The sequence below is a fragment of the Lissotriton vulgaris genome, chromosome 6 (genome assembly GCF_964263255.1).
Source record: "Lissotriton vulgaris chromosome 6, aLisVul1.2, whole genome shotgun sequence".
NCBI classification, from domain to species: Eukaryota; Metazoa; Chordata; class Amphibia; order Caudata; family Salamandridae; genus Lissotriton; species Lissotriton vulgaris.
In genome coordinates, this window is record NC_141694.1 from 208,455,657 (window position 1) to 208,469,896 (window position 14,240).

Consider the following 14,240-nt stretch of genomic DNA (forward strand, 5'->3'; position numbering starts at 1 on the left):
GCTCTTTTTTTAATAATGTTGAAGAGTTGTTGATTTAATAATGAATTTTTCTGTACCGTGATTTTTTGGAATATATAATAAATTTGGCCCAAAGGGGGTTCTATTTTTCGACTCTTGGTCTAATTAGTGCCCTACCTCTTTTGGTATGAAAGGGCACCTCTCTTTTGTTGAGATGACATATTAAATAAACATTCTTTTTTAATTAGGAATATATAAAAATGCATAGGTTAAAAATGGTACTGTCTGAATAAATATCTGAGAATTCGTTATCTTGGTCCTGTACTGCCGCCATACCTGGATCGAGACTTTATTGTTGGTGCTCACGAAGAAAACATTGATTTCCAGGAAAAATATAAGCCAGAGGTAAATGCATAAGGATAACATTCTTGCAGAATGTGGCATCTGTCCTGGGAAACATAAAAAGAAAAGATGTTTACCAAAGACTGTTTATTCTTGTACACATACTGACTTTTAATCAGACTATGCTCCAGTAATGATTTTGAGACTATTGGGATGATTGCAAATAGAAACAAGCATTGGGAAAGCCAATAGGTCTAACCTATGCAAGAGCTATTGGCTTTGGCAATGTGTTTTAGCTATGTTGTACACCAGAGTGGTTGCTGTTCAGCATGGCACAAAGTGGAGTGTCATACATTGGAATAGCGAAGAGTGGAGTAGAGTACTGTAGAGTGGCGTGGAATAGAGTATTGTGTATTGGAGTGCCATAGTGTGGTATTGCTTAGAGTAGAGGGCACTGGAGTGGCATAGAGCAGAGTGAACTGATGTAGAGTGCATTGGCTTAACGTGTTGAAGAGTATAGTGGTGCAGAGTGCAGTGGCACTGAATTCAGCCACAAACAATGCAGCGTCGTAGAATGCAATGGCACACATTAGAGTGGTGCACAGTAGAGTACATTGGCGCAGAGTGAAGTTGCACAGGGTGGAGTGGCGCAGCGCAGATTAGAGTGCAGTGGGAGATAGTGCAGAAGAGTAGAGTGGTGTAGAGTTGAGTGATGCTTTGGGCAATGGTGCAGAGTACAGTTGAGTGGCATATAGTGCAGTGACGAAGAGTGCAGAGCAGATTTGAGTGGCATATAGTGCATTGGCGTAAAGTGGTGCAGAGCAGCATAGAGTGGTGCAGAGTGCAGCAGAATAGAATGGTGCAGAGTAGAGTATAGTGCCATAGAGTTTGGTAGTAGGTAGTGCAGTATTGCAAAGAAGTAAGCCTGGGCAAAGCCCTACGCTATGCTCGCGTAGTTTGCGAAGTTTGCGCTACTTCGCGAATTGCACGTAGCACAGTGCAAACACACGTAGCATAGTGCAGCGGTCATTTTTTGCTTGCTCGCAGTCCTCAACGTCAAGTTAGGGAGCACGAGCAAGCAAAATGACATCCCGGCGAGACTTTTTCCACGTCCGCGATCAGCAACATCAAGATGCCGATCACGAGCATGGAAAATAGACCTCCCGGCGAGCTTCTTGGTGCGTGGAGGTCAGGTTTTTCATTGCAAGTGGTCACGTATGCTCGCGACCGCTCGCGATGAGAAACTACGAGTCTACGTTGAGAAAGCTGCCACTCGAGTAAAAATCTACTCGAGCGGCAGAAAACTACTGCTCGCACTGTGTAAGATGCAGTTTGCACTGATTGCAAAGTGTGGACAAGCATCCTGCACTGTGCAATCAGTGTAAACAGCATTTTGCACAGTGCACTACACAGTTCACGTAGCTCGTGTAGTGCGAAGTGCACTTCGCATAGCTAGGCGTAGCGCTACTTCGCAAACTATGCCCAGGGTTACAAAGAAGAATGTTAGAGTGCAGTGGTGTAGACTGGAGTAGAGTGACAAAGAGAGCAGTGGCGTAGAGTATAGTAATGCAGACAGAGTGCAGTGACAGAGTGCAGTTGTGTAGAGTGCATTGGCATAGAGTGCAGTGGTTAGGAGTAGAGTGGCATAGAGCGCAGCAGCACAGAGTGGAGTGGAGCAGAGTGGAGTAGAGTGCTGTAGACTTCAGTGGCAGAGAGTGCTGTGTTGCACAGGAGAGTAATAGAGTACAGTGGTGTAGAATGGAGTAGAGTGGTGAAGAGAGCAGTGGTGAAGAGTACAGTGATGCAGAATAGAGTATATGTGCATAGAGTGCAGTGGTAAGAGTAGAGTGGTGTAGAGCGCAGTAGCACATAGTGGATTGGTGTAGAGTGCAGGGGCATAGAGTTGAGTGTTACAGAGTAAAGTGCATTGGTGTACAGAGTACTGACAAAGAATGCAGTGGGTTACAGTGCAATATCGCAGAGTGGCATAGAGTGGAGTTGTGCACATAGGAGTGCATGCTCCGGGATTTCCGATGTGGTGTAGATGTTGGATGAGGATGGGTTGGGAGACTGTGTCAAATAAATAGGGTTATGGTCTTATATAGAGAAAAGAGGAGTACAAAGTGTCATTCCTAATGATTTGTCATTAACGCTGTGATATCATGGATAATTGGCACACTTTTTTCGGCTATGTGCGTCTCGGAGCATACATGTCATGTTCTAGTTGCCGTCCTGATCTTTCTTAACCTAGAATGGGAATAAGTCTCTACATTCTCAATGAGGATAAATGACAATGGATTGCACATAAGAATGATTGAATTAATAGATTTTGTAATGATTTTATAGTGGTCTGTTTTAAACAGATAAGGTGTGCATTAAAATATTCTAAATCTGGACGATTCTTTGAGATTCCATTTAAGGTTAGATAACAAGACTCTTCTAACAGCCAAGGTATCATAAAATTATATACTTGTATGCCATTATAAATGGAATACATGGCCTCATTAAGAAGTGGAAAGAAGACTGATCATGTCTGCTGGAACATCAGTGAACCCCAACTTCCACTGCCTAGTTGAAAACTGCCCACTCAATTTAGAGATCTCTCCTGTGTCAGAGGGTATCTCTTGCTAAAAGTAGGTTCACCAATGTGGCAGAAGTAAACACTGAGTGCTGGGCATCCTGCCATGTCACTGTAGAATTTTTTTAAATCTGTGAAATAAAGTTAGGATGGTCAACAAGTTGTTTCAAAATGGAGACAAATAGAAAAATGTGTTGTTTAAGACATATTCATGATACCTTTGCAAAACATAAAGCAGGTAAGAAGGAACAGTGACTATAGTAAATTTGTGTGACATTAAAGGAAGCTACAGTAATGCACTTAGTTGATTCCATCTTGTTTCGGAGCTATTATTATTATTATCATGATGGAAAATAAGAACCCGGAGCTAGTAAATGATCTACAGGGGTGTATGTTAAATACAACTAAAGATGTAAGATATACAATAGTATTATGATGAAAATCTATTCACAATAATATACAGATATGCAGAACCCACGAAAACAGAAACACTGATGTGCATAGCTTGAGGCGAACCAAACTTACATCAATTAAACGTCAACTGTAGGTATTTGAATCAAATTAGTCATTAGCTTCTTTCATGTCAGCAGGCTTTCTAAAGAGTTAAATAAATAAACATATGAGAATTATATCATTGGTTACTATTTGGCCAAAGTTAAGTATTTTTTTCAAAATATCAATCAGTTAAAGGCATAAAGATCAAGTGACAACATACTAAATACACGCGTGGACCTTTCCCACAATGCACGTGTGGTACATTGGCTAGATTAGGATGTCAATCCGTCCATTGCCCAGATGTAAGCAGGTTTCCCTAATGGTTCCTTGCCTCATATGTGATAGCTGGGCTAGACCAGCAAGTGAGTGATTAGAGAATATCTATGAAGTGCCAAGTATAACAGCATAAAAAGACATTAATACATTTGAGAAATGACGCACGGATAGGTCCACAGCGAGTGAGGAGTATGTTCGAAAAACGTAATAGGAAATATGAAACAAATACCCATAAAAACAAAACTAGCTAAATTCATCAAAATAGGAAGCTTAGAAAAAAGCTCCAGAAACAGCACATATTCAATGCATTATCACAAAGGGGAAAATCGGAGTTCTGCGGATACCAACCATAACCTAAAAATTTTAGAGTTTTTCCAGTTTTAATTCCTTACCAGAACTGCAGTTTAATTGTAGTTTTGTAAGCTAAATTCTGAGGGTTTTTTAATCTTTGTTAAGATGTTATACCCAATATTAACCATATCTCCACGTCAACCATGCCTCTGTCCAACCTCCATATGGCCGGCTATCCCTGCTGTGCATTGCTTTCAGCCATGCCGTGCAGAGGTTGACTGCATCGCAGCCACCTACTGATGAGCATGGCCTTTGGATGAGTTTTAGGTTTATGGCCCCCAGACTCATGTACCCTTGCTGGACCTTCTGTAGGATCCTCAGACCAAGTCCCAGGTCCACAAACCATCTAGGATGTTGAACAAGGTCCCTTGAGTCCAAATGGGCTTCTGGACCATGAGCCAGGGTTTGTGAACTTAAGCGCCACATTGAGGTCTTCAAACCCTGCCTCGAAGTCCGTGGACCCTGCAGCAATATTTATAATTTGTATTTTTATATCAGGGGCCACTCTACCCCCCACATGAGCCAAGTAGGCAGAGGATGTCAACAGTGATGGCCGACACAAACAAAAATTGGTGGAGTGGATAGAGTTGTGGGGGCAGCGCAGGGGGGTTAATATTTTAAAAAAATAAAGACTTACCTAAAGCTGCCAGCCACCTCGCCGCCTCTGTGTTCCTTTGCTTGCTGGTCCCAGCAGATTCTTTCATGCTAATACCAACCATGAGTCTATGTTTAAAGAACAAGGGGACCCCAGTAGTAAGACCAGGGGTAGTATTAGGCGGTGTGTAGAACAAAGGTCTAGTGTAGGCCAAAAGGTCCTCAGGTAGCCTAGGCTACTAATGATTTAAAGAGCAGTATTTAGTCAGACTATGACCAACCATTAGAGCAGCAAAGGGATTGGCCTGAGCGGGATGGTTTAAAACTGAACTTTCTCTCCATAATGGCTGTGCAATACTGCACATGTCTTTTTGGCCAGCCTAAGGCGGCCGATCAAACAAACATGGACACTTACAAGTGCACATATCATTCCATTCCTCCTCCCTCCCATGGCTTGGCCCTCCCTCCCAACACATGGTGGCTCAGCCAGCAGCTGAAAAATAACATGATAATAAAATATTATTTTATTTTTCAGCTGCTGGCTCTGAGCCAGTGGGGCGACACTCTTCCGCCACTGTGGAAGAGCCAGCACTGGATGGCAATCCTGTCCCTTATCATTCCTAGGTATTTCGTTTTTTAGGACAAGGCACTGAGCCCAACATCTTGCAATGGTGACAGGAACACATTTTTCTCTGTTGCAGTTGGTCAATTAGATGCTTACGGTCTGTGGACCTAAACTATCATTAGACATCCATCAAGCATTTGGGGGCACATGCATTTTTCTGGTTGCAAGCGGGCCAATTTGCAGAATCCGCCTGTTTGCAACTGGTAAAATGCCTTCCCTGATGCATCAAAGCATTGCATTCGCAAAATAGGTAATCACAATGTTTGTGATTTGCAAATGCATCTAGGAAATCCTAAATGCGATGCATGTAGCATTTCCAAAATGCAAATTTGCATTTAGGAATCGCTAATTGCCATCAAGTTCAAGTTGATGGTAATTTACGATTCCTGTGAAAAATGCAAGCAAGTGCATTTTCCAAGTGCCATGTGACGCACACACATGGCCTTAGGGCATGTGTGTGGGCCACATGTGCACATGGGGGTGCATCAGGGTGGCCTTAGGCCTTCTAGAACCCTTGCAATTGTATTGCAATTTGCGATTACCAATTTGGTAATCGCAAATTGTGAATGCATTCCCATTCCTATGAGTGTATAGGCCCATACGAATGAATGGGAATGTAGGATTCCCTACATCCCTCGTAAAAGACATAAATATAAGGCAATTAATATAAAGTTAATACTGGAACTTTTTTGGTTTAGCTTTATCTTTAGAAGCTTCCACCACAATGCTAATGGAATAACGGTGGTCAAGGAAAAAAGCGGTAACAATAAGTGCCAGATTTGGAGTTGTGCTACAACACAACGTGAGTGGTGAGTTTGAAGTCTGCGAAAATACAGATGGAGTGCAAGTGAGGTGGTAATGTGGAGGGGATACCCCTTTTTTATATAAAATAATTGGGGAGCCCACCATTTTATCTTAAATAGAGATGTAGCGTGAAATTTCTATTTAATAATAAAATGGAACATGTTGACAGCATGTAAAAAGTAATGATTTTTTTGTAAATAAGGGGTATGAGTGTTCAAAGTGTTTACAGTTTAGAAAAAATGGAAAGCCCTCTGTGCTCATATCTTTTTCCTAATATATTTCCCTTTTTCTGTATAGATTATTATACTACACCCACAATTTTGAGGGTGAAAAAAATCCCTGATTTTCTATGTCCTGAAGAAGGTGGGTCTAAAAATGAATTTGTACACCTCCGAAACATGTAGACGCCAGTCCACTAGAATCCAACTACAAGGAACCTTGGGAAGAAATAAATAGTTTTCCTACCAGTGTTTTTAACCTGATGTCATATGTTGGATCTGCTTATGCAACAGCTCATGTGTAACTGTGCCAAAAGGGTTCCTCTAGTATAGGTATTTTAATTGATTAGTCGCTGTTTTGATCTATTGAAAATAATTTTTTGACTCATCTGATTTTACTTTAGTGTGTATTTTGTCATGAGTCTTCTTGCATATTATGTATGAATTTTATTGATTTTGTTTATGTGTTAAAGTTTTATCAATACTCTGGAGGACAGAGTTTTTTATATAAAAAATAAAACAATGTCAAACGCTACATCTCGATTTGGGGCATATATTTAGTTTTAGTCATTTACACATCCATTAAATACAAGAGTTCTCGGTTCAAGAGCGCAGTGTACGAGTGAGTGGAAGTGTGTGTGTTATCCTTTTTCCAAGGGAAGCCTTTCTTCTCTACTTGATGCATGTTTCCCTTGATTCCCTGGATTGGAACTACATGCCCACTACATTGGCACATTTCAGGATACCTCTGGCCTACACCAGATGGGTCAAGTTATTATATACTGCCACCATGGAGTGGGCTAAAATGGGTCGCCATATCTCCCAAGCCTGCCCGGTTAAATGAGGCACTAGGTAGGGTTGTCATCTTCACTCTTTCCTCTTCATCCTTGCTGTGGAACCCATAGCACAAAGACTTAGACAGGAAGCAGGACATAACTGGATTCCAGTGGACACCACATTCCATACCATCTCGCTATATGCCGACAAAATGATCTTGCTTTTCAAAGATATACATATGTTAGTTTGAGTTGGGATTTGGGTGGGTAGAGTTTTACATTCGAATAATTGATCCTATGTCCATGGTTATTACCAAACTCCAATTTGGCACACCCTCAGATTAAACCTAAAGTATTTAATATGTTAATGTGTTGCAGCTTGCATACTATTATATAGGCTTCCAAGATGGACACTTTTCTCCTGCAATATTGAATGTTTAAAAAAGCAAAATTCAATAAAGTTTGTGTTAAAAAAAGGGTCTGTGAACTTAAAAGCGATGGTAAGAAAGAAAGCTCCCTCATTCAATTTAATTTGATTATTTTTTAAATTAGTTAATGGATGGTCTGAAAGCCCAGGTTCGCAGACCAACAAAGGAGAGCTGCAGGTAATCCCTGGACTAACAGCCCAGATTTACAAAATGTATATCCCTTTCAAGTACACCATGACACCTTTTTAACCCTTTCCATGCATCAGATGCACAGGAGCCGTCCGAAGCATAAGTTCTCGTGTGCGTTGGACGGCTCCTGCGCATCTATCACCATTATAGAAGAAATCCCTCTGGTACAGGCACCAGAAGGATTTCTTTCCCCGAGGCCTCCCACCCCGTTTCTGTGTAATGATGATCAGCGCGCACGTCGCACTGACGTCGTTTCACAGACATTGAAATGAAATGAGTGTTTAGGCTCATTTCATTTTCACTTTTCAGGTTTTCAGGGGGCTATCTTAGCTCCCTGAGTACATAGAAAGACGGGAGAGGTATCATTGGAAAGGGGAGAATCTCCCCTTATATATAATATCCCTCCCTAGTGATCCCGGATTGGGGATTGCCTTCAGGGATCCACCCACAAGACACCAAGGAGGGGGGGGGCAGCTCCTTGGGCAAGGGCATTTGCTCCCCCAACACATTTGGTCAAATTCAGTGTTTCTGCAGAAAGCCAATAAACGCCAGGGATTTTTTTTATAGGCACTTATTTATAGGGTGGGGGCTGCACAAAACGGGCATTTCAATGCCCCCACCCCTGCCACAATTACCGACTTTCTGCCCCCCCAGTCTGCTCCCCAGGGTGAGAAGAAAGCCCATTAGATGCCAAGGATTGTTTGGGGCAATTTAATTCGGATGGGGGCTGCCCAAAAAGGGCATGCCAGTGCTCCACCCTGCCAATCACAGCCTTTCTGAGCCCCCCAGGAGCAGATGGGGCCAGTTGCCCCAATCTGCCCACTAGGGGAAGGGGGGGCAAAAGGCCTACTAGACCCCAGGGGTTTTTTGGGTGGGTAATTTGAATTTGGGTAGGGTCTGCCCTAAATGGGTATGCCAATGCCACCAAACCCCGCAACAGTTTCTAGCGTTTCATTTCTACCCGGGGGGAAAGCACACTAGAAACTAGGGATTTTCTTTTATTCGTGTAGGGGTGGAGGGGCATGATTATACCCCCACCCCCCAGAGAAATTCCAGTATTTCTCGGGCAGTGGCCCCTGATCTGCCCCCCAGGGGAATATTGGGGCAAACTCACAAAACGCAACATGGACACACCACATTTTCACAGTGAAAAATGACCCTTTTTTGCAAAGTGCCTAGCTGTAGATTTTGAACCCTAACTCTGTCTGCACCTAGGGAAACCTAGCAAACCTATACATTTTTGAAAACTAGACACCCATGGAAATCCAGGATGGGGTGACTTGACTGGCTCTCACTAGGTCCGTGTTACCCAGAATCCCTTGCAAACCTCAAAATGTGTCCCAAAAAACACATTTTCCTCACATTTCTGTGGTGGAAAGTTCTGGAATCTGCGTGGATCCACACAATTCTACATACCCCGCGTTCCCCAAAGTCTTCTGTGTCCTCTGGGTAGGAAAATGTTGGGGGGTCCACTCATGATATACTTTGCTGGACTCCCCTGGATGTCTAGTTTTCAGAAATATGTGGGTTTGGTAGTTTTCCAAGATGGGCACCGAGCCCGGGGCCAAAAACCCAGGTTAGCCCCCCTGCAAAACCAGGTTGTTTTGTGATAGGTCATTTTGATGTCTCCGCAATAAGTTTTGGAGCCTTGCCGGTCGCAGGTACATGACCCACCCACACAACTGAGGTATCATTTTTATCGGGAGACCTGAGGAAATGCTGAGTGGTAGGGAATTTGTGGATCCACTTAGATTCCAGAACTTTCCCACACGGACATTTGAGAAAAAAGTGATTTTTTCAGCTAAAATTGAGGTTTGTAGGGGATTCTCGGTCGGTAAATGTTGGGGAACCTTCACAAGCTATACTTCGCTGGACTCCTCCCGGTGTCTAGTTTTCAGAAATGTGTGAGTTTGGTAGGTTTTCCTAGATGGCCACCGAGCCCGGGGCCAAAAACTCATGGGACCCCCCTTGCAACACCAGGTTGTTTTGTGATAGGTCATTTTGATGTCTCCTCCATACCTTTTGGGCCCTTGTCTGTGGCGGGTACTTGACCCACCCAGATGAGTAAGATATAATTTTTTATCGGGAGATCTGAGGTAATGCTGGGTGAAAGGAAATTTGTGGATCCATGTAGATTCCAGAACTTTCCCACACAGATATTTGAGAAAAAAGGGGTTTTTTCGACCAAATTTGAGGTTTGTAGGGCGTTGGACGACCCACGCAAACCATACCTCGTTAGACTCCTCCAGGTGTCTCATTTTAAGAAATGTATGGGTTTGGTAGGTTTTCTAAGAAGGTTACCGAGTCCGGGGCCAAAAACCCAGGTGACTCCCCTTGCAAAACCAGGTTGTTTTGTGATAGGTCATTTTGAAGTTGCCTCAATAGGTTTTGGGCCATTTACAGTCCCTAGCACTAGGCCTACCCACACAAGTGAGATACCATTTTTCTCAGAAGACTTTGGGGGACGCGGTGAGGGTGGAATTTTGTGGATTCACCCAGATTCCAGAACTTTCCACCACAGAAAAGTGGGGAAAATGTGGGTTTTATGTACACTTTTTTAGGTTTGCAAGGGATTCTGGGTAACAGAACCTGGTGAAAGCCAGTCAAGTTACCCCATCCTGGATTTCCCTGGGTGTCTAGTTTGAAAAAAGTATAGGTTTACTAGGTTTACCTAGGTGCCGGCAGAGCTAGGGTTCATAGACTACAGCAAGGTACTTTGCAAAAAAAGGGTAATTTTTCACTGTGAAAATGTGTTGTGTCCACCTTACGTTTGGGCCATTTCCTGTCGCGGGCACTAGGCCTACCCACACAAGGGAGGTACCATTTTTTGGGGAAGACTTTGGGGAGCGTGGAGTGCTTGGAATTCTGTGGATCCACTCAGATTCCAGAACTTTCCACCACAGAAATGTGAGGAAAATGTATTTTTGGGAAAAATTTTTAGGTTTGCAAGGGATTCTGGGAAACAAAAACCTGGTGAGAGCCAGTCAAGTCACCCCATCCAGGATTCCTCTGGGTGTCTAGTTTTGAAAAATATGTAGGTTTGCTAGGTTTCCCTAGGTGCCACAGAGCTAGTGTTAAAAAACTACAGCTAGGCACTTTGCAAAAACAGGGTCATTTTCACTGTGAAAATGTGGTGTGTCAACGTTGCGTTTTGAGCCATTTCCTGTTGTGGACACAAGGCCTACCTACACAAGTGAGGTACCATTTTTATCAGGAGCCTTAGGGTAACACAGAATTGTAGTGAATCTGTTACTACCTTCCAAATTAAAGACAATGTGTAAAAAAGAAGTCAATTTGAAAAATGACCTATAATTCTCATGCTAGTATGGGTACTCCCAATTTCGTAAATGTGCAAATATCTACTGCTTCTAAACTCTATATTTTGTTCCCATTTAAGAAATACATAGGTGTCTTTCATGCCGATTTTTCCCTGTATACATTTTCCCAAAATAATTGCTACATACCTGGTACATAATAAAAAAACCCTTGCAAGATGCTGCTCAGTTATTTGCTCTGGGTTCATCGTGTTCTTGGTGAACCTACAAGTCCTATATATCCCCAGAACCAGAAAGGTCCAGCAAATATAATTGCTTCCAAACAGCTGTTTAATTAGAAGAAGTTACAAATGGAAACGTTGATACAAATGGCGTTTTTTTCAACTAATTTTCAATTTTTCCTACATTTATCTGTTTGTTTCTATGAAGAAACCTTCAAGGATCTACACAAATGACCCCTTGTTGAATTTATAATTTTATCTACTTTTGTAAAATGAATAGCTTTATAGGATCCATTATTGCTTTCATACCTATTTCTACCATTAAGTGGAAGGAGTTTGAAAGCACAAAAAATACCAGAAATAGGCTATGTCCCAGAAAAATGCCAAAACAGTGTAAAACATGTTGGTTTTATGACAAAAGCCTTTTTGTCCCTGAGAGCTGGGAAGATGGTGATTTCAGTCCCAGAACCCCTTTTTTGATACCATTTGCAGGGGAAAAACAGACACTTTCATCAAGAGCCCTTTTTTCCCATTTATAAAACAAAATAAAAAATGTAGCCGTATTTTGGCTAATTTTTGGTTCCCCTCCAGGGATATCCACAAACCTTGGTTACCTTTAGAATTCCAATGATGTTGGAAGAAAAGGAAACAGATTTGGCGTGGATACCTTATGTGGGTAAAACGTTACTGGGGCCTATGCACGAACTACCCCAAATAGCCATAAAAAGGCTGAGCACAGGTGGGGAAAGGCCTAGCAGCGAAGGGGTTAAACTCTAATTCCTTGAAAACTGTGTTATTAATTTACAGCATGGCAAGCAAACTTGCATGCCTAAATAGGTGTAATATGGTGCATTGGCCATTGCATGATGCCAAATACAGGAGTAGCGGTGTCAAACAAAGGACTGTGGGGGGCTGATGGGACAAACGAAGAAGGGCTGTGGGGGTTTGTCAGGGAGAGGTCAGGAACATGCAGAAAGGTTGTAAGGGACACATCGTGGGGAAATAGAGGACACAGGGAGGGGCTGCAGGTGTAACAGGATACATACATAGCTGCAGGGCAAAGACAAGTTGGTACACAATTTGGCTACAGGGAGATGGAGGGGTTTACTGTGAGCCAGCATGACTCACAGTAATGGCAGACAGGACAACATTTAGAGAGGGCCTGTGCATTTCAAAGGTGGCCTTTTCAACTGATCTCAGCTTCAAAGGCCATTGTGGGTATAACGGCTAAGTCCCTCTTTAGGATGTATCTTTTAAAGAAAGCTGCAATAAAGCACAAGGATTGGACACATTTTAAGAGCCTGGGTATAAAAATGATTTCCAGGATCTTTACAGGTAGGGTAGTTTGAGCCTACAGCTGGATGAAACAGCGCTACCTCTGTGTAATTTGCAATGTGACTACAATTGTCAGATTAAGAGGCCCCTCAGATTAAATCATGCCTTTTGCCTGACCCAACAAACTGGGGGCCATTTCATCCTGTTTCAAACAGTCAAGAAATGTTGAGTCTTGTTTCTCAAGAGACTTTCTTGTAAATGTAAAATCACCACAGAGGCTCATGCAGTGCTGCAAAAAAGAATACAGCTGCTCTCATAGCTACCATGCCACAAACTGACATAGTTTGGGGGTTTAGAGATTTGACCACTGTAAAGCAGCTCCAATGAAAGGGATCACAAAATTACAACGTCTGCAATCTCAAGGAGCCAGCTATATCTAAGCATAAAGAATTTGGAGCCCATCCCTGCATCCTTCAAGAACATCCACTGGCTTACACTAGACAAAGAGGAAATAAAAAAAATCCTTTGTAATGCCTTCAAAACATGAGAGTTCCTCATTCCTAAATATTTACATTCATTTTTCCTCCCTAAGTACCGAAACAAGCCTTGATTTCTAGCAACACAAACCTGAATGCACAAACCAGCTGCAAATATAAGTCACACACTGGTCTTCAATACAGGTGCTAGATGAACTACTATGGAACTCGCTATAAAACCAAGCAAACTATTGAAACCTATTGCTGGAAACAAATCCTTGAAATAGGTCTCCTTCCCCTTAAAAGCATCTGGGAGCACATCCCATTCCTGACAGAGAGGACTCTGAAAAGTGCAAATCCACCACTGAGGCAGACCAGAGCTGAATAACACTAAATCCATCCTGTGGAACTCATAACATGGGCCCATTGTTGGTAGTTATTAGAAACTTGGGCCTCATTCACATTGGTAACACACGTTTGAGTACGTTTACACTTTTGTCCAACACTGCACATGGCCAACAACTGGTACTACAACACCCTCCCATAGAAAATAATTGAGGTAGGGTCTTACTGCAAAATTGTAAGTTGTTACAAAAGTGTAGCAGTTTGTAGAAAGCCTTGGAATACTGCTGGAGGACTACACAATTTACAATAAAAGTGCAGTTTGTGAATCAGGTCCTAAATCTCTAATCTGCAGAAGTGCTACAAAATGTGTTTTATTGAAAGCTTGTAATATCTAAAACAGTTCTTGATGGAACTCCATTGGCTTCCCTTGCCAGTCCACACCATCTTCCAAATAGCTGCATCATTTACAAATCCATCATGACCATCAACCCCGCTTATCTTGTAGAGAAGCTCGCCATCTATGGTAATTCTTGAAATGCCTGTAGCCGGTACACCATCAGAAGCCTTACAAATATAAAACAAGGCAGCAGGTGTTTTTATATATGAACCCTGGATGTGGAACAACACCCCCAAATCAATCAGGACTGCCCCATTGAAGTTCCAATTTAGGAAAAAGTTGAAGACCAACCTTTTAAAGAATACCATGTGGCAATACATTAACAGTCCACAAACCTGCTACCTCTCCTATTACTTGTTGACTTTTATGCTTGTACTTGACCCTGTACAGTGCTCTGCTATCTTTTGGCTAAGTTCACGCTGTATATATACCACTTAAACACATACACACTTCAACCTGTTGGTTTGTTTGTGAGAAATGTCACAATATATTGAGTATATTGCGGAAAGGGGGAAAATTTGGGTTATCACATTTATCTCATTTCAAGATGGAAAATCAGAAGCAGTACAGCATCCGTAAGTGAAGCCACACTTTCTTACAGTATTGTGGGTGCCAAT

The 14,240-nt window shown here is 42.3% G+C and overlaps 1 long non-coding RNA gene across 1 annotated transcript in view; it reads right to left on the reverse strand.

Annotated features, from left to right (window-relative positions):
• Nucleotides 1–316: 316 nt before the first annotated feature.
• LOC147707030 (uncharacterized) overlaps nt 317–14,240 on the reverse strand; it is a 121,204-nt gene continuing 107,280 nt past the window's right edge. Inside the window, exons 2-3 of the long non-coding RNA XR_015296435.1 lie at nt 3,404–3,473; nt 317–407 (exon numbers count right to left, since the gene is read on the reverse strand). This is a non-coding gene — a long non-coding RNA (uncharacterized LOC147707030). The remainder of the gene's footprint in view (nt 408–3,403; nt 3,474–14,240) is intronic.